The sequence below is a fragment of the Chanodichthys erythropterus genome, chromosome 3, assembly GCF_024489055.1.
Source record: "Chanodichthys erythropterus isolate Z2021 chromosome 3, ASM2448905v1, whole genome shotgun sequence".
NCBI lineage: Eukaryota > Metazoa > Chordata > Actinopteri > Cypriniformes > Xenocyprididae > Chanodichthys > Chanodichthys erythropterus.
The window spans coordinates 45,922,507-45,943,486 of record NC_090223.1 but is presented as its reverse complement, the minus strand read 5'-3'; the positions used below and the strand labels follow the sequence as shown (position 1 = coordinate 45,943,486).

Here is a 20,980-nt window from a genome sequence, read left to right as displayed (position 1 = left end):
TCAGTCAAGTAACCCAATCAAACAAGACCTTCACTTCCCATCATGCTTTTCACCAGGCTGAATTGGGAGAGTAAATGTTGAAAAAGTGTTATTTTATGCATTTTTTTTTAGATATGATGAGATATGGAGAGACTACTTAATGTTTAATGTTCTAATATGTAAGTTTTTGTTATGTTATGTAATTGAGTTTGTGCTTGGGTTGAGGAACTGCTAACAAGAATTGCCTTTTATATAATGAAGCAACCACCATGATAGTGCTTTGGATCAAACCAGTATCATCTCTAGACTGCCAACACTAATCATCACATGTGTAAATAGTTATGTTTAGTTTGCTGCTATGTAAAGGACAAAGCAAAAGCATTAATAATCATAGGATTATATGTACAGTGGGTACGGAAAGTACTCAGACCCCCTTAAATTTTTCACTCTTTGTTATATTGCAGCCATTTGCTAAAATCATTTAATTTCATTTTTTTCCTCATTAATGTACACACAGCACCCCATATTGACAGAAAAACACAGAATTGTTGACATTTTTGCAGATTTATTAAAAAAGAAAAACTGAAATATCACATGGTCCTAAGTATTCAGACCCTTTGCTGTGACACTCATATATTTAACTCAGGTGCTGTCCATTTCTTCTGATCATCCTTGAGATGGTTCTACACCTTCATTTGAGTCCAGCTGTGTTTGATTATTCTGATTGGACTTGATTAGGAAAGCCACACACCTGTCTATATAAGACCTTACAGCTCACAGTGCATGTCAGAGCAAATGAGAATCATGAGGTCAAAGGAACTGCCTGAAGAGCTCAGAGACAGAATTGTGGCAAGGCACAGATCTGGCCAAGGTTACAAAAACATTTCTGCTGCACTTAAGGTTCCTAAGAGCACAGTGGCCTCCATAATCCTTAAATGGAAGACGTTTGGGATGACCAGAACCCTTCCTAGAGCTGGCCGTCCAGCCAAAATGAGCTATCGGGGGAGAAGAGCCTTGGTGAGAGAGCTAAAGAAGAACCAAAAGATCACTGTGGCTGAGCTCCAGAGATGCAGTCGGGAGATGGGAGAAAGTTGTAGAAAGTCAACCATCACTGCAGCCCTCCACCAGTCGGGGCTTTATGGCAGAGTGGCCCGACGGAAGCCTCTCCTCAGTGCAAGACACATGAAAGCCCGCCTCGAGGACTCCAAGATGGTGAGAAATAAGATTCTCTGGTCTGATGAGACCAAGATAGAACTTTTTGGCCTTAATTCCAAGCGGTATGTGTGGAGAAAACCAGGTACTGCTCATCACCTGTCCAATACAGTCCCAACAGTGAAGCATGGTGGTGGCAGCATCATGCTGTGGGGGTGTTTTTCAGCTGCAGGGACAGGACGACTGGTTGCAATCGAGGGAAAGATGAAAGTGGCCAAGTACAGGGATATCCTGGATGAAAACCTTCTCCAGGGTGCTCAGGACCTCAGACTGGGCCGAAGGTTTACCTTCCAACAAGACAATGACCCTAAGCACACAGCTAAAATAACGAAGGAGTGACTTCACAACAAATCTGTGACTGTTCTTGAATGGCCCAGCCAGAGCCCTGACTTAAACCCAATTGAGCATCTCTGGAGAGACCTAAAAATGGCCGTCCACCAACGTTTACCATCCAACCTGACAGAACTGGAGAGGATCTGCAAGGAGGAATGGCAGAGGATCCCCAAATCCAGATGTCAAAAACTTGTTGCATATTTCCCAAAAAGACTCATGGCTGTATTAGATCAAAAGGGTGCTTCTACTAAATACTGAGCAAAGGGTCTGAATACTTAGGACCATGTGATATTTCATTTTTTCGTTTTTAATAAATCTGCAAAAATGCCAAAAATGGGGTGCTGTGTGTACATTAATGAGGAAAAAAATGAACAAATGATTTTAGCAGATGGATGCAATATAAGAGTGAAAAATACTTTCCTTATGGAATACTTTCCGTACCCACTGTATATATATATATAGTGTTGGGGTAATGCAAAACAAGTTACGTAATCAGATTACTTTTTTCAAGTAACTAGTAATGTAACGCATTACTTTTACATTTACAACAAAATATCTGAGTTACTTTTTCAAATAACGCAAGTTACTTTGTTTTCCCATTTATTGACTGATAACTTTCCTGTCTCCAAGTTAAGAGAAATCAGGAGAAAGTGCAGAGGCATGATTATTCTAGACTAGTTCTAGACTAAATGTGGGCATACATTTAATCATTTACTACTTCTCCAGCATCCTATTCTTCTGTGCTCCAGAATAGAAGCACAGCTGAAGGGTTTGTTTGAGCTGCGCCCTCTATTGTACAGGCGTGAATTTGCTTTCCTTCAGCCTGATGCTTATTCATTTCTCTTTTGGTGTGAAAGGGCCTTTACATTTGCCAAAAATATAACTTTTTTGTTGTTATAAAAACAAATAAACAAACAGCCCAGTCCAGTTGAGAAAAAGTAACACAAAAGTAATGTAATGCATTACTTTGCATAAAAGTAACTAAGTAACAAAATTAGTTCCCTTTCGATACTTCACTCGTACTGCGTATGGGGAAAGGTCTCCCTTTTTCCCCGCTGCTGAAGCCTTTTTCAATAACGCAGTGTAACTGCACCGTCATTGGTTCACTCATAGACAAGTTGTTGAACCAATGGCGGCGCGGCATAGCTGCGCGGCCTATGGCGACAAAGCGCGCGAATATTCCCGCCGAAATGGGCGGGGTATAGGGCTATATAAGCAGGCGTTTCGCCATAGGATTTCAGTGTTTTCTCCTTCAGCGACGACATCTACTTCTCTTCGCTGATCTCCGCCTGAAGCCGAAGAAGCTCGCCGCCTTCTGCTCTCGCCGCCGTCTGAAGAGGCTCCCGCAGCGGACTCGCCTGGACTCGCCGGTGGAAGAAAGCGCCGGCGCCCTCGCGGACTGCAGCTTCTAGCGCCGTCGCCGAGCCGCCGCCTCCCGCTTCCCGCTTCCGGCCGCTTCCTGTGCGTCCCCCTGCCGCCATCCGGCGCGCCGCCTGAGAGCTTCATCCGCGGCTTAAACGCCGCTCTAAAAAGCGATTTCCAGCGGTTTTCACCGCTTTAAGAGCTTCCGCGGCCCTCGCCGCTCTAAAAGAGCCACCCAATTGCCGTTTTCACGGCAGCGGCGTCTCACGATGCCCCGCCACTCATGTGGTACTTGCAGGGCCCCCTGCACGACGACGATGGACACAGCGAGTGTGTCGCTTGCCTGGGCAAGCCCCACGCAGACGGCGCGCTCGCTGGAGACTCATGCCCGCACTGCGAGTGTATGAGTCTCGCTTCCCTGCGCTCGCGGGTCGCCTTCTTCACTGAGGGCGATCTCGCCGCTCGCGCCCTCCCGTCTCCTTCCTCCCGCGGTCCGGCGAGGAAAAGACTGGGGGGTTGTGCGACTCAGCGCCAGGAGTTGAGCGAGCTCACGCCGGCCCAGCCCCCGCGTGCCTCGCCCTCTCCTCCCAGGGAACTCTCTCCAGTTCTGTTCTCTCGCCCTGAGCAGCGTCCCTCCGCAGAAGCGAGTGACCTCGTCTCATTCGGGGGAACAGACGACGAACAAGACGACTCCATGTCTCTTGCGGCTTCCGAAGCGGAAGGATGGGCTGGCGAGCCGGAAGACCCCGCTCCACCGCCTCCCTTGGAACCCATCGAGCATGGCCAGGGCATGGATGCCGAGCTCTTCCGCATCCTGTCTAGAGCCGTTGAAGAGCTGGACCTCGAGTGGGCCCCTCCAGAGGAGCCGTCTCGCAGCCGCCTGGACGAATGGTTTCTGCCAGGCCGCCGCCAAGCACCTCGCCAGCGTTCAGCGCCCTTCTTTCCTGAGGTCCACGAAGAGCTGACGAAGTCGTGGCGCGCTCCTTACTCTGCCCGCCTCCACACTACGCACCGCTCCGCCCTCACCGCCGTCGACGGCGCCCGAGGAGAAGGGATACGAGCGCTTGCCACCCCTAGATGAAGCGGTGGCTGCTCACCTCTGTCCTCCCGCGGCTGTGGGTTGGAAGACGAAGAGGGCCCTTCCTTCCAAGCCCTGTCGGACCACCTCTACTCTGGCTGGACGGGCTTACACCTCGGCGGGCCAAGCTGCCTCTGCGCTCCACACCATGGCCATATTTCAAGCATTCCAGGCCAAACTCCTCCGCTCTCTGGATGAGTCTGGAATCGACGCGCCAGCCTTCAAAGATCTCCGCAGCGCCACGGATCTTGCCCTGCGAGCTACGAAGGCTACGGCCCAGGCCATCGGTCGTTCCATGGCCAGCCTGGTCGTGTTGGAGCGCCACCTGTGGCTCAACCTAACGGAGATCAAAGACCTAGACAAGACGGCCTTCTTAGACGCCCCGGTCTCGCCTTCTGGTCTCTTCGGGCCTGCAGTGGATGGCTTCACTGAGCGCTTTACTGCCGCGCAGAAATCGTCTCAGGCTATGAGGCATTTCTTGCCTAAGCGCTCCAGCTCCGCTTCTGCGTCTAGCCGCCCCAGGACTGCGCCGGCTCAGCAGAACAAACCAGCCCCACCTGCAACACAGGCAGCGCCGCCCCAGGAGCATCGCCAGCGCTCGCGCCCTGCGAAGCGCCCTCCCTTCCCGAGGCGCCAGGGACCCCGGCCCAGGATTGTGCTGGACCCGGTGCCTCCGAAGTCGTCCTGATTCGTCGGACAGGAAGAGGATGGGGGACCGTCCCGTTACGACCGGACCACCCCAAAAGCTCCCACGGGTAATTTCCCCTCCGCCTCGTTTATTTCCGGGCGTGGGAAACATACTCCAAGTGACAGCTGGGCCCACACCTGTTGCGCCCACTCCAAACGCCGTTTTCACGGCGGACAAATTTTTACCTCATCACAAAAGAGCAAATTTCCTCTTCCACCCCTCGCGGTGTACGACCCTCTCAACGGCGGTCTGTCACCCAACATTATTCAACCCCTAGCCACTCGGGCCGAGCCTGGCAGGCCATCCCCGATGTGTCAGAATGGGTCATGGGGATCGTAAACCAGGGCTACTCGCTCCAGTTTGCACGACGGCCCCCCGCTTCGCCGGGGTGCTTCAAACATCGGTCAATCCGGACGACGCTCATGTCCTCCGGGCCGGGGAAGTCATGTCGTTGCTGGAAAAAGGAGCTGTGGAAATGGTTCCTCCGTCAGAGAGCGAGACAGGCTTTTACAGCCGCTACTTTCTGGTCCCCAAAAAGGATGGCGGTCTCAGACCCATCCTAGACCTCAGGCTTTTGAATCACTCCCTCATGAGACGGAAGTTCAAAATGCTGACGCTGAAGCAGATCCTCGCGCACATTTGCCCCGAGGACTGGTTCTGCTCGCTGGACCTGAAGGATGCGTATTTTCACATCCAGATAGCCCCCCGTCACAGACGATTCTTGAGATTCGCATACGAAGGGGTGGCATACCAATATACGGTCCTGCCCTTCGGGCTGTCTCTGGCTCCCCGCACTTTCACCAAGTGCATGGACGCGGCGCTTTCCCCTCTGAGACAGATGGGAATCCGGGTTCTGAATTATCTCGACGACTGGCTCATCTTAGCCCGTTCGCGAGACGAGCTGGAACGCCACAGATCCGTGCTCCTCAGCCATCTACAATGCCTGGGTCTCAGGGTCAACTTAGCCAAGAGCTCGCTATGCCCCACTCAACGAATCTCGTTTCTGGGAGCAGTTTTCGACTCGGTCCGTATGACGGCAGTAGTCTCGCCAGAGCGCGCCCTGGCAATTCAGCAGCTCACGGCATCTGTCACGAACAAAGCCTATCTCCCTCTGAAGTTTTTCCAGAGGCTGCTAGGGCTGATGGCTTCCGCCTCCCCGGTGCTGCAGCTAGGCCTTCTTCGGATGCGGCCTCTTCAGTACTGGTTGAAGTTCCGGGTTCCTCCCAGCGCATGGCGGCACGGCCGCCGATGTCTCCAAGGTCAATCGGGCCTGTCTTCTAGCCCTGAAACCTTGGATGGATCCAGTATGGTTCCAACGCGGAGTCCCTTTACAGGCGGTCTCACGGAGGACGGTGCTCTCAACAGACGCCTCCAACTTGGGCTGGGGCGCTGTGTGCGAGGGCAGACCGGCCTTCGGCTCGTGGAGCCACGAGGAAAGCCATCTACACATCAACTGTCTAGAGATGCTAGCAGTGATGAAAGCCCTTCAGTTCTTTCAGGCTTACTTGACGGGACGTCATGTTCTAGTTCGGTCAGACAGTATGACGGTGGTGTCATACCTGAACCACCAAGGCGGTCTTTCGTCCAGCCGCTTATGCGCTCTGGCGAAACGTCTGCTGGAATGGGCTCTTCCGAGGCTTCAGTCGCTCAGAGCGACTCATGTTCCTGGCAGGAACAATCTGGGTGCGGACATGTTGTCACGGAGCAACATCCCCCTCCGACGAGTGGATGCTCCACCCCCAAGTGGTCCTCACGATCTGGGAGTTCTTCGGGAAGGCAGAGGTAGACCTCTTCGCCTCAGAAGACAACTCTCATTGCCCAACATTTTCTCGAAGGAAGTAGATGCTCTGGCCCACACATGGCCCAGCACGCTCCTTTATGCTTTCCCTCCGATCGCACTGATCCCCCAGGTCATCAGGCGTATCAGAGAAGACCAGCACAGAGTCCTTCTGGTGGCCCCGCTCTGGAGGAACCAGGTTTGGTCCTCAGAGCTATTCAGGCTCTCTCTCTGAGCCCCGTGCCCCTGAGACGGGACCTCCTCTCTCAGGCAAACAGAACAATCTGGCACCCACAGCCGCAGCTCTGGGCTCTGCACCTCTGGTCCCTCGATGGGAGCCGACTAGCCTCCCCGAGGACGTCCTAAATACCATTTCTCAGGCTAGAGCCCCATCTACGAGGCGCCTCTACGACCAGAAGTGGTCAGTCTTTGTTGATTGGTGTTCAACACGCAACATAGACCCTGTGGAGAGTGACGTATCTTCCATACTGTCTTTCCTCCAAGAACGCTTGGAAATGGGGCGCTCCCCTTCCACGCTTAAGGTTTACGTAGCAGCCATTGCAGCGTTCCACGCTCCTATTGCTGGCCAATCGGTGGGACGAAACGGGCTCGTGATCCGTTTTTTGAGAGGTGCTAGGCGTTTGAATCCTCCTCGCCCTCTCACTATTCCCTCCTGGGACCTCTCGTTGGTCCTCAGGGCCTTGAAAGGAGCCCCATTTGAACCAATGGGTTCAGCCGACCTCAGGCCCCTAACGCTAAAAACCGCTCTGCTACTAGCACTAGCATCGGTAAAGCGTGTTGGCGATTTGCAGGCCCTCTCCGTGAACCCTGCGTGCCTCGAATTCGGGCCTGGTGACTCTAAGGTCGTTCTGAAACCTAGGCATGGCTACGTCCCTAAAGTGCTCTCAACTCCGTTTAGAGCTCAGGTCATCTCGCTCTCTGCTCTTCCTCCCTCGGCGGACGAACCAGAGCTGCAGCTACTCTGCCCAGTCAGGGCATTGAGGACCTACATAGACCGATCACAGTCTTTCAGACAGTCGGATCAGCTCTTTGTTTGTTTTGGCGGCCGCACCAAAGGGTCTCCGGTCTCGAAACAACGCATTTCCCGTTGGATAGTGGATGCTATTAACCTGTGCTACTCCTCACTGGGCACTAATTGCCCCATAGGAGTCAGGGCCCACTCCACTAGAGGAATGGCTTCCTCGTGGGCTTGGTCCAACGGAGTTTCCATCCAAGACATCTGTGAGGCGGCCGGCTGGTCTTCGCCGTCCACCTTTGTCAGGTTCTATCACCTCGATGTCCCGACCTTACAAGCTCGGGTCCTGTCGGTGTGATTAGCGGCTTCCAACAGGTCCCGCTTCACGCCACCATAGGAAGTATCTTCCTTCAGTGTAACCATGGGTTCGGTTAGGCTTTGCCTCCGCTTGTCCTTTTTGCCCCCTCTGGGTGGCCAAATGCAAGCTATATCGTTCCCAGCCGTGGCACGGCGTGGTTGAATTCGTTCCCCATACGCAGTACGAGTGAAGTATCGAAAGGAACGTACTCGGTTACTAACGTAACCTCGGTTCCCTGAGATACGGAACGAGTACTGCGTCACTTGCCGTGCCACGAGGCTGCGGCTCAGGGTCGTCGCTTCAGTCGATTGACACTGAAATCCTATGGCGAAACGCCTGCTTATATAGCCCTATACCCCGCCCATTTCGGCGGGAATATTCGCGCGCTTTGTCGCCATAGGCCGCGCAGCTATGCCGCGCCGCCATTGGTTCAACAACTTGTCTATGAGTGAACCAATGACGGTGCAGTTACACTGCGTTATTGAAAAAGGCTTCAGCAGCGGGGAAAAAGGGAGACCTTTCCCCATACGCAGTACTCGTTCCGTATCTCAGGGAACCGAGGTTACGTTAGTAACCGAGTACGTTACTTTTTTTAAGGAGTAACACAATATTGAAAGGCATTACTTTTAAAAGTAACTTTCCCCAACACTGTTTGTAGTCATCCAGTTTGAAATGTTGACTACAAACTCTGAGGTTATTCAGATTTCCCGTCACAGCGTTCTTTGCATTCTTTGCAGCCTTTAGACACTGCCAACAACAGGCTGGATCCTTTACTGGAAACCCGAAAGTAACTCACTCCCGCTAAATGTGACCTATTTGAATTCTTGTACATTTCGACACCAAAAGTTTGCTAAGAAGTATTTCTTACTAAAGCAAGGCAGTTTTTGATTTTGATCAAACGTATCCACAGCAGACTGGTGGGAGTGGCCTTGGAGGGCAATATTCCCAGCGCATTATGGGAGTTGAAGTTCACCTACCTATTTGGCAAAAGGGAAGACAACAGCCTTTTCTTTGTTTTCTCTAGTCCGGTATCACCAATTTCAAAATTTTTCACAATAAGGCTGTATTTATTTGATCAAAAATACATATATAGTACTGTACTATGAATTCAGACATACTTCTTTTGTCACATACTGTTTTTCACCTATATAGTAATAAGGAAAGTATGCGATTTTGCTGTTTAATGCGGTTGGTTTGGTGGGGTGTAATTGAGAATGAATTTGGGAAAGTCACGTAAGAGGAGGCAATGTCTCTATTGCGCTATGATTGGATATGATTGGTTCGTGCTACAAATCCTGCCTCATGTTTTTGTGCGTGTTCGTGAAATGGTCTGAATAATTAAAATTGGAGGACTAAATAGGAGGACTAACTAAAAAGTAAGTAAACAGGGGTTTAGTGAGCAATCAGCTTGGTTAAATTAAAGGTACATCTTCATGTCTGTTACCAGTGTTTCAGTGTTCAGTTCACAAATAAAATATAAGCCTATTGTTTAAATTGTTAATGCCTTAAGTTAATATTTTGGATTAAATATGTTTATTTAACCAGGAAAATGTGACAATATAGGTGTGTGTGTTGTGTATATATATATATATATATATATATATATATATATTTATATATATATATATATATATATATATATATATATATATTATCATAAACATTTCAAATTGACATGGTGAAATTGTCTTTTAACAGAACATTATTTGCATACAAAGATTTTAAACAGAGGTAGATTTTGAAATTGCTTCTAAATTATTTCAGTATAATATAAGTCAAAAGGAACATATCTCTGGTTTGATGGGAAATTGGGAATGAATTGGTACTTACTACTACTGCTGGGCTGTGGGGGTCCTAAGACAAAAAATGGTTAGGAAACACTAATGCAGGGCAGACAGCACAGGGGAGGAACTGGGCTCATATCATTACGATCTAGGAGCCGATAAGACCAATAATCCTTCAGCCTGTGATAAAGGTGTATGGGGCCATCAGGGGATCTATGCCAGCTTATTCCCCACTAGGCCATTTTCACAGGGCCAATCTGCAGTGTTGATCAACGTTAATGTCAAGCATAGTACCACAGAGACGTTTCACAATTGGGATCGATCCGACTCGAAGACCTATTGGTCTCTCTGAAATGAAACTAAATAAGAATAGCTATAGTTCTGTCTGTCCAAGATGCATTTGAGCGTTGACGTTTGCACTCACCATGTGATGGAACAAATCAGATAGACGTCCGGTGACTTTTACTCCGAGTGTGTTGTGTAACTGGATGCTAAACAATGACAGAAGAGAAATATTAGCCCTGTTCCAAAACCTAGTGAGCTGCTTCATTGCCTACATAGGCAACTTGCCTCTAAGGCAGCATCCTAACCATCGTGGCACATCAAATGATTTTAAAACCTCTACACATAAGCCAAGCACACACTACAAGACTGAAAATATCTCCCTGCAGGCACTAAAAGTCTCCTGGTGTGCGCACACTATACAAGTGATCACTGACTAGGTGTGTTCTTCTCCCTGATCCTTGAATACATTCTCACACAAACTTGAAGGCATACAAACGGGACAGCTGATACTTGACAACATGTCATCATGCAGTCATGTCAAGTCAGCTTGTTAGATGAACTTCATTGGCTGGCGAGCACTGTGATCTGTGACTATTTGCTGCAAACTAGTCATCAGCTTAAATCAATCAACATGTTTGAGTCCTGTACTGTGTATTTAGCTATAGGCAGCAATGTAAATAGCCCTCTCTATAGGAGACTGGACACACACAACTAATTTCAATAGAGTTTGATATTGTTGCTGAGGTAACACTGCAATATACTTAAACATAAAGTAATCACATCATTCTCTATCTCTTGCTGCTCAACCTTCAAATACTTGGTCAGAATTTGCTGTTGCAGTTGCAGCGCACTTTCAGAAACCCTCCACCTTCCCCAGCTCCACCTGTCTAGATCTGGTATGGGTAAATCATGTACGCTATATTGTACAGAAGCAGCATGACTTACTTGCTCACAGCAGCATGTCATGTATGCAGGGCCTAAAATTAACACTCACCAAATGAGAGTAAAAATCGGCATTGGCAAATATATGAAATTGTGTCAGTCGCCAGCTGGCCAGTAACAATTTTTTAACTCTAACAATGTTGTGAACAAGAATGTGAACAACGCTCTGTACAGTCGACAAGTCAGTGCTGCATCATCTTGAAAGTTTGAACCTTTCCAATGTAAATAGGCACTTTAAGCAACAGCTGTTGATGGAACTGCCAACTGCAGTAGCTAAAGAACACAAAAAAAATGGCTAAGAGCTCTCTTTCATGCCTTCCTGTGCTTCAATAGACAAATTCACTCAAAATTATGACAAAAAAAATGCCTGTCTTGGTGAGTATCCTAGTAAATAGTTGGGCTTGAACAATAAATCGAGAAATGATTTTGGATTCAATTTTCCGAATGCATCGCGATTCTCGCTCTAATCAATTCTGAGCTTTTTTTTTTAACAGCAGTGCATTCTTTAGAAACAGCCTATAAAATAATCATTCATAAAGTCTGAAAGGGTTGAAGCGAATTACAGTGGGCTGTTTACATTAATCTCGTGTCATAAAAGCATTCTGACGTGCAAGTACATTCCTAGACTCAGCCGAAAGCACGAGCGCTCTTATTTATGAGCATTTGAGCGTGAGGTTAAAAAACTAGCCTAGAGGGCCATCTGCTGTTAAAAACTAAGCTCAGATTTGATTCGAGAGAGAATCATGATGCATTTGGAAAATCTCAGAATTGATTCAGAATCATTTCTCAGTTTATTGCAACATTTATTGTCCCAGTCCTAGTAAATAGTCGGTTATGTCTTAAGGGCACACAAACACGAAACGCACAATCTGTGTGTGAATACAGTCTTAAAGTGACAGCATCCTAATAACCCTGCTACTGTCTGCAATTTTAATGTTAATCAAATCACTCACTGCTCTTGAACTTTTACAAAAAGTCCACTTCATAGCATAATATCATTGGAAATTTACCATGTGATGCTTATTTCATACGACAGAATAAAAAAATAACATTACAGATTTATGTTAACATTTACAGTCATGGTTTTAACAGGCCACTGTTAGACTAAGAGTGGAATACTTATAAGTACTCAAATCAACAGCAACTTTCAAGAAGCCTTTTTGAATGAAGCAGTAAATGTCATTCTATTAAAGTGGAACAGCTGATTATTGGCCAAAATAAAGGGTAAATGATGACGATCCATCATGATTTTAGAGAGGGATGAGAAATGGATGGACATTTGCAATCTAACAGCTCTAATAAAATACAGTTTAACTTCAAATCAAAGGATTATTCAATTCCGAAACGGCATCTGACTGCAGCACATTAAAACACATAGTCGCTGGTATTAAAGTAAGACAATTCCACTTGTCTTTCTATAGATGTACTGAGACGTTCACAGCAACTCACAGAAAGACAGATGAGAGAATGGAGTGCTGTCTTTCACCTGTGGCAGGAAGCTCTGCTCACACGTCTGCTCGAGCCCCCATTAAGAACAGCACAGATTTAAACTGTCAATCATAGACCAAAGGGAAGTCTGCCGAGCTTTCACATTCAATTACACTGGGACAAGCTCATGTCTGAGCGCTTGCTTCTCTATGGAAGAAGACGTATTTTTCATATTGATACCTCAATCTTGTATATGATATTTCTGAGTTCTCAACCATTTATTAAATGATTTTTCAATGAATACAAGAATAAACCTTTATTACAATCATAGAAAATTTATGAATTCATTTCCACTCACATTCATTTCACTAAAATCATCAAAACACTGTTATGAATAAATGCCAAGGTCCAATTTTCCATTTTATTCTAAAGCATTTTTTTTCTATGAGATTTTTATTTTTTTTTTTGCATTGTACTGAAAAGTTTTTGCACTGTGTTTAAGTGAATATACTACATTTGATTTAGAATTTGCTTCTTGGATTGTCTACCTTATCTTCTGTCTATATGTGTTGTTGTCTTGGAAACTAACTCCCTTGTGCACCATCAACACTCTGGGGTAAAATTGAATACGTGTTCGCATTTAAATGAACATTTTTATAATTACTCCAAGTTATCCAGACACACATCTTTCAATTTTTTTTGAAACTTGCACATTTTTTTAAATTTCTGATTTGGAAAACAAAATATTTTTAGATTGTGGGGCTGTTTTATACTATTTAATTCATTATAATTTACAGTCTGGACAACTGAACATGATATGGAACACTGCATCACCTAATACACCAACAAAACACATAAAACCATAATTCATTTACTTTTATCTAGTGACTGCTCTTTGAATATGACAGAAGCAAGATGATGGTTCAGTTTTTGGGCAATTTTTCTTCTTCTTTTTTTCATTGTTAGTCAATCTAGACAAAAAAGCGCCCTCTGAGAGCCACCCATAACATCTGTTGAGACATAGCTACAGGTGTTTAACTATAAGACATAAACAGAGATCTGAACGCAACAACATTAAATCAAATGCTTTAAAAATCTCAAGCAATTCTTTAATGCATCTAAAACGCAATTTAACACCACAATAAGATATTAAGCAGACTAAAATACAAATATTGTGTTATATTTATTTAAATAATATATTTAGTTTAGTAGAGAAATCCTGTAACAACATGAGTGAGGTATATAAAGCAAGACTAAACAAACAACATATACACTTGTACTCTCAGAAAATAGATTAGTAGCCTAATATTTCCCGCTCATGCTTATTAGTCTATAATTCCCAGTGTTAAATTAATGAATATCATTCACGCTGCACAATGCACGTATAAATCCATAGAAATGTGTCTCACCTGTGGATTTCTCATTCACTGCTGTGCGATGCGCGCGCGACTGTTTCCGTGCGTCTCAGACTTTTCTTCTCCCATCGAAATCTACGCAACTGGTTGGTGGTATATCTCTTTAAGACGGGAGATGTCAACTAAGCAGTAAACCTTAATTTGTCCTCATCTGATGACAGGAAAACGTTTTAATTTCTCCGAGACGTTTCCGTCTGCTCTCGTGCGCACCGGTATAATCCATATATGGTAAAGGGAAGTGCAAGACTACTTTGCATGCCTCGAGCTGTTGCTGAGGGGCTGTCAGCCGCTTTGCCAAGAAAAAACGGCTTTGCCGTGTTTTATACTGTTACAGAACAAGAGTCTGTTTCTTTTTTTATGTGTAGTCCAGGTGCTACAACATTAAATAAATGACAAACATATCAGACTTATATGGAAAACCACAAACAGCAGGTAAAAACGTGCAAAAAGTGTCGATATTTGTAGCTACAGCAAGTCAGCTGCTTTGTATAGAGAATAATAGATTCTCTATAATGGTTGCATGAGTGTTGCCTGCCAAACAGATGAATATCATAATTTGGACAGCCTACAATTTTATAAATCAGCCTAATAATTGACTCTGCCTTAACTGTGGGTTTTGCATACTGTGCCATTGCATAACTAGGGCAAATTTCACAAAATCTCCATAAAACCTCTAGGCTATTGTTTTCCGAGCTCACAGAAAGAAAGCCACAGCCAAGACTTGGCATTTATGTAGGTCTCCTCTATTTTGTTCCAATTAGACAAACCAGTAGGAGGACGTGCTACCCTGCAGACAGTAGATCTGAGACATTTATTAGTATGAGTAAAACAGAAGCGTGGACCGAGCTCCCAAACAGTGCGGTGACTCATACTGTCACAGACCAAACGTGTGAGAACCTTGTGTTCATGCACATGTGTGTGAGAATATGATGAAACATGATGTTTTTGGTGCTCGGAGCGAAGGAAAAAAGGCACAGAACATTGAGGAGTTAAAATTACCTCACTCTTATATGTGTTGTTATTATTCTTGAGTGTTGTCTCCAGACAGGTTTCATTTAAATGTGCTCATGTGACAGGTTCATATAGCTAGATGGGGGTGTTCTTTCAAATTGGCCCACTTCTTGATTAATATAGGCTGATCTTATTGAGCTGTGGTTATTGATTACCGGTCTTTCAACATGGGAAACTAGATTGGAAATAGATTAGTGTCAACATAGCTATTGGACTAGCCAACGTCAAGCTCAACAGACAAATCTGGCAAGCCAATTCAGGAAATTAAATGCAATCTTTGCCAAATGCCAGTTGTTCATTTTGTTTAAAGTCCAACAAAGGGGTTTTTAGGCTCAAGCAAAACCCCAGGTGATTCAGTCATCGGCCATTTTTGTGGAGAGCACTTGGGGTTGGAGACCTACCTTAAAGGGTTAGTTCACCCCAAACAGAAATTCTGTCATTTATTACTCACCTTCATGTCGTTCCACACCCGTAAGACCTTCGTTAATCTTCAGAACACAAATTAAGATATTTTAGTTGAAATCCGATGGCTCAGTGAGGCCTCCATATACAGCTATGTCATTTCCTCTCTCAAGATCCATAAAGGTACTAAAAACATATTTAAATCAGTTCATGTGAGTACAGTGGTTCAATATTAATATTATAAAGCGACGAGAATATTTTGGTGCGCCAAAAAAAAAAAATATATATATTTTTTTTTACAAATCGTTTGTGTCAGTTCAGTGATTGGGATCACTGAACTGTGATCACTGAACAACCCGTCAAACTGCTGTCAAACCATCAAACTGCTGAAATCATGTGACTTTGGCACATCTAAACCACTTATTTGATTCGTAAAACAAATCGCCCATCACTAGATATTGTTAAAAAGTTGTCCATTTGTTTTTTCGGAGCACAAAAATATTCTCGTCGCTTTATAATATTAAGGTAGAACCACTGTACTTGCATGAACCGTTTTAAATATGTTTTTAGTACCTTTATGGATCTTGAGAGAGGAAATGTCATTGCTGGCGATGCAGGACTCACTGAGCCATCAGATTTTATAAAAAATATCTTAATTTGTGTTCCGAAGATGAACAAAGGTCTTTACGGGTGTAGAACGACATGAGGGAGAGTAATAAATGACATTATTTTCATTTTGGGGTGAATTAACCCTTTAATGTTGCAATTGATGCTTCTACAGCAATCAGATTGAATGGAGAAGGAATAAAGACATTAGTCTAATTAATTCTGCTCATTTTTTTTTCTCTCAGAAAAAGACCTTTGCACAAAAAACAATGTCTCAAACTCTGCTCTGATTTAAGCTGCTAAGTTGCCAGTGTTTACAGGTCAGATTTCAGTGAACTCAAATATTTCATCAAATCTTTCTAATCCAAATTATCTGAGTTATGCTAGCAAATTCATTTTACAGTGCTTTACTCTTTCCATGTCAACAATTGTCTTTTTTATTTTTCATCATGAATTTTTTAGGAGAAACTTTTGACACAAAATTGATATTTAGACTCTTAAAAATAAAGTTTTCAGAGTGATGCCATGTGCCCTTAAGGTTCTTTACTGGGATTGATGGTTCTGTGAAGAACCTTCAGCATCAATGGAACCTTTCCATTCCACAAACGTTTCTTTATAGTGGAAAAAAAAAGATTCTTTAGATTTTTAAAATGTTCTTCACACTGTAACAAACAACATAAATATATACAATTTTTTTTTTTTTTTTTTAAAGTTCACTGAAAAGTTGGGGAACCAAAAATCATTCCTCTATGATATTGCTGTAAAAACCTTATTTGGAACCTTCATTTTTAAGAACAGAACTACAATTTTTAATTTTTAAAATAACCATTTTTTTTTCTTGTGTGGATAACATTTTAATAATCTAAAGAACATTTTAAATAACCTTTTGTGGAGTGGAAAGGCTATATAGATGTTAAAAGTCCTTTGTGGAATCAGAGATGCTAATAAAGATCTTTAATTGTTGCAGTGTTGCAGTTCTATTGAATTCTATTGAATTGATCTCAAACCTTGTGTACATGCTTTTTTTTTTTTTGTACAGAAGAGGTAAAAGTAGAACAATTTGGAAATCCTCTGAAGATCAGATGTTTCTAGACTTGATTAAATTTGTGTCTTTTATTGCTACCTCAGACCCTGTCTCAGGGCACAAGTCCTGATTTTGGCGAGTTAGATGTGTTCCTGGGTCAACATAATTTATTGATCCTGGAATAACTTTCCTGCACGAAAATGTTATCATCCCTACCCCTAAACCCAACCCTATCCATATGTTATCCATAAAATCAGAGGGAAATGATAAATAACACTGATGTAGAAGCACCTAACCCTGGTTGCAAGCCTAAAGACATAAACTGAAAACGTATCCCTCAAATCTGATTGGTTCATTGGAATGTTGTTCCAAGATCAACAAGGAACATGTTGTAGGCTACTTGTTAAAATCACGTTCTGCGTCTCAGGACGTTTCACTATTTGTCATCCAAGTATGAAGCCTCAGAATTCACGACCAAGAGACAACGCAAAGTGTCACTTCCCCCCCTCCGGCTCGTTCCTTACACCCCACCACCATGCGTACCCCTCACCCATCTACACCACCCACGTCTCCACTGCCTTTCCTCGTGACTATAAATAGGCTCGGACACATTAATTACGTAGCTGCTGGGGTGAGGTGCCTCTCAGTACACTGAAATTATTCTTTAGCAGAGCCAATAAAACAAAGCACCAGCCAGGCATCTCTTCTCAGCCAAGGATTTCCAAATGGCTGGAAGAAGCTCTAAACGGTTTTACCTGCACACAAGAAGGTGGGAATGGGGGATGTATCCAACGGTTATTTACTTTGATTTCACAGCTGCGCTGAAATCGCAGCACCTGGCTTGAATGGTGGAATGGATTCGGATTGTTGCCATCAAAAATTCTTGGGGAAGCTGTTTTGAAACTGCAGCTTTTCAAGACACAAGATAACCATAATTAAAGTACAGTCAGGTTACTGTTTTGAACAAGTAGTTAGCTACGCTAAAAGCTACAAACAAAAATGAGCTAACTACTCTGAAGTTACTTAAGAAGAAATTTTTACTTTATGGTCATTTATAATTTATAAAACACCACTGCTCACCTTCATTATGTCATTGGGTCCCTGACCCTGAAGAGATACATAAAACAAAAATGTTTTTAGTATGTAAACCAATCTTTGGAAAAGTGTCTATCAAAATATACAAGATTTTTTTTTTTTTTTAAATTAAGAGATGTGACCATTAAGGGGTTAGTTCACCCAAAAATGAAAATTCTGTCATTAATTACTCACCCTCATGTTGTTCCACACCCGTAAGACCTTTGTTCATCTTTAGAACACAAATTAAGATATTTTTGTTAAAATCCGATGGCTCCGTGAGGCCTCCATAGGGAGCAATGACATTTCCTCTCTCAAGATCCATTAATGTACTAAAAACATATTTAAATCAGTTCATGTGAGTACAGTGGTTCAATATTAATATTATAAAATTATGAGAATACTTGAATCAGTGGTTCGGATCGCGTGTCAAACTGCTGAAATCACATGACTTTGGCTCTCCGAACCACTGATTCGAAACAAAAGATTCAAAGCAGTGTTTTGAAAGCGGCCATTACTAGATATTGTTGAAAGTTGTTATTTTGTTTTTTTGGCACACAAAAAGTATTCCTAATAACCTTTTTAATATTAATGTAGAACAAGTGAACTCACATGAACTGTTTCAAATATGTTTTGAGTACCTTTTATCATTGAGAAGTTCGGTGACATTGCTGGCAATAAAGGCCTCACTGAGTCATCGCATTTCATAAAAAAAAATCTTAATTTGTGTTCTGAAGATGAATGAACACTTTTTCGCTTCGGGTCCATTTTGACCCGGGCATCAAACAAGGCTTTACACATTATGCAGACCTTTTTCTGATATACGAGTTAGATTAGTCTCAGAAATTCTTTTGTAAAATATATGTAGCCTCCTTCCCATATCTCACACACTTTTGTAACTGAATTTTGTTGATAAAAATGAATATGCATGCTTATTGACCATTGCAGCATGAAATATGTTCTTTTTCATCAAAGTGAACATTTATGCAAGTAAAATGTATTTATATTCATTACAAAACATTATAAAGTAACATTTATGTTGCTTTAATGTTGTTTTGTTTGATAGGTTTCATAAATTTGACTTTTTTTATCAGATGATTTTGATTTAATTAAATTATATTAATTAAATAAGATGAAACTGTTAATTCTTAGATATTTAAGAGTGTTTTATCTTCTTTTGGAGTCCATGTAAAATTTTACATTTCAAAACCCAAGAATGCAAATCTTATGCAGATTTTAAATGCATTATGAGGGTAAAGGTGCCCTAAAAATAAAAATGTAATTTACCTCGGCATAGTTGAATAACAAGAGTTCAGTACATGGAAAAGACATACAGTGAGCTTCAAACTCCATTGCTTCCTCCTTCTTATATAAATCTCATTTGTTTAAAAGACCTCTGAAGAACAGGCGAATCTCAACATAACACCGACTGTTACGTAACAGTCGTGATCATTAATATGTATGTCCCCAATATTTGCATATGCCAGCTCATGTTCAAGCATTAGACAAGGGCAGCCAGTATTAACGTCTGGATCTGTGCACAGCTGAATCAACAGACTTGGTAAGCAAACAAGAACAACAGCGAAAAATGGCAGATGGAGCAATAATAACTGTCATGATCCATGATAACATGATATTTTTAGTGATATTTGTGAATTGTCTTTCTAAATGTTTTGTTAGCATGTTGCTAATGTACTGTTAAATGTGGTTAAAGTTACCATCGTTTCTTACTGTATTCACAGAGACAAGAGAGCCGTCGCTATTTTCATTTTTAAACACTTGCAGTCTGTATAATTCGTAAACGATTTCATTCTTTATAAATCTCTCCAACAGTGTAGCATTAGCCGTTAGTCATGGAGCACAGCCTCAAAATCATTCAGAATCAAACGTAAACACCCAGATAAATACAATACTCACAGGAATCGATGCATACATGCAGCATGAATGACGAACATCTTGTAAAGATCCATTTGAGGGTTATATTAGTTGTGTGAACTTTGTTTATGCACTGTATAACTGCACTTATAGTCGAGAGCTCGGGGGCAGGGAGCATGAGTATTTAAAGGGGCCGCAGCCTGAATCGGTGCATAGTTAATGATGCCCCAAAATAGGCAGTTAAAAAATTAATTAAAAAAAATCTATGGGGTATTTTGAGCTGAAACTTCACAGACACGTTCAGGGGACACCTTAGACTTATATTACATCTTTTGAAAAGACGTTCTACAGCACCTTTAAAAAAAAATAGCAGTTACACTTTACTTCGACAGTCCACATTAGACATTGTACTAACTATAAGTAACTACATGTCAACTTCCAGTCATTAGGTTAGGTTAGGGTTAGGGTTTGGGTTAGTAAAATAAGTTGACAGGTTGCAAAGTTATTTATCAGCAGAAATAAAGTATAGCAGATATTACTGTCTGCAGACAGCCATACTCTAATGACTGGTAGTATGTTGCAAAGTTAATGTCTAAAGTGGACTATCAAAATAGTGTTACCAAAATAGCTTGTTACAGACAAAATTAACTACAGCTTAACTAATATGGCTGTTAGTAGCATTGCTACTTTTAGTTAGTTACTCCCCAGCATGGAGCACCTATAAAGCACAGAAAAACTAAAGTTACATCCTACAGCTCATTCTATTATAATACATTTGTCTCCACTGCTGAGTGGCAACATCTAATGTATCCAATTTAGTCATTTAAAGATGCATTAGCACTGAAACATATTTCACAACAAATAAAACGTTAAAAGTCGTAAAAACCATAATTAAGAGTTTGAGCCACTTTTATTGAGCCATTATAGCCAATATAATGAGCTCCATTGGACTACAGCATTCGTGTTTCTTTCTTTCTGAGCGAATGCTAAGTGGTTGGGTCAGAATGAATTAGATTTGAACAGGATGCTACTGTGTTGTGTTCCTGCAAATGCTGAGTGCTTGTAACATGGAGAATTAGGGCCTGCACTTTATAAATAGCCAGTCATCACAATTGATGGCTCCTTTGAAGCTCTAGAGATTTCCACTTCCACCAGCCCACTTGTGGTGCTGCGTACTGTTTTGTATTAAAATACATCACAGTTTGAAAGGATCAAATGGAAATATATTTCTTTCAAGCTTCCCTCCTCGCTCGCACTTGATGCTTTCATGGGTCGAATTGTCATCACACAGACGTCTCCTCTTTCGTTTAATTGTAAGCGCTCATTTATTAGGAGGTTCTTCAATGATGTTACAACAAGTGATCATGATAG

At 43.0% G+C, this 20,980-nt stretch overlaps 1 protein-coding gene across 1 annotated transcript in view; it reads right to left on the bottom strand.

Annotated features, from left to right (window-relative positions):
* baiap3 (BAI1 associated protein 3) overlaps positions 1–13,732 on the bottom strand; it is a 70,904-nt gene extending 57,172 nt beyond the window's left edge. The window contains exon 1 of the mRNA XM_067376102.1: positions 13,612–13,732. The gene's annotated coding sequence lies outside the window, so the exon portion shown is untranslated. The remainder of the gene's footprint in view (positions 1–13,611) is intronic.
* Positions 13,733–20,980: the final 7,248 nt, after the last annotated feature.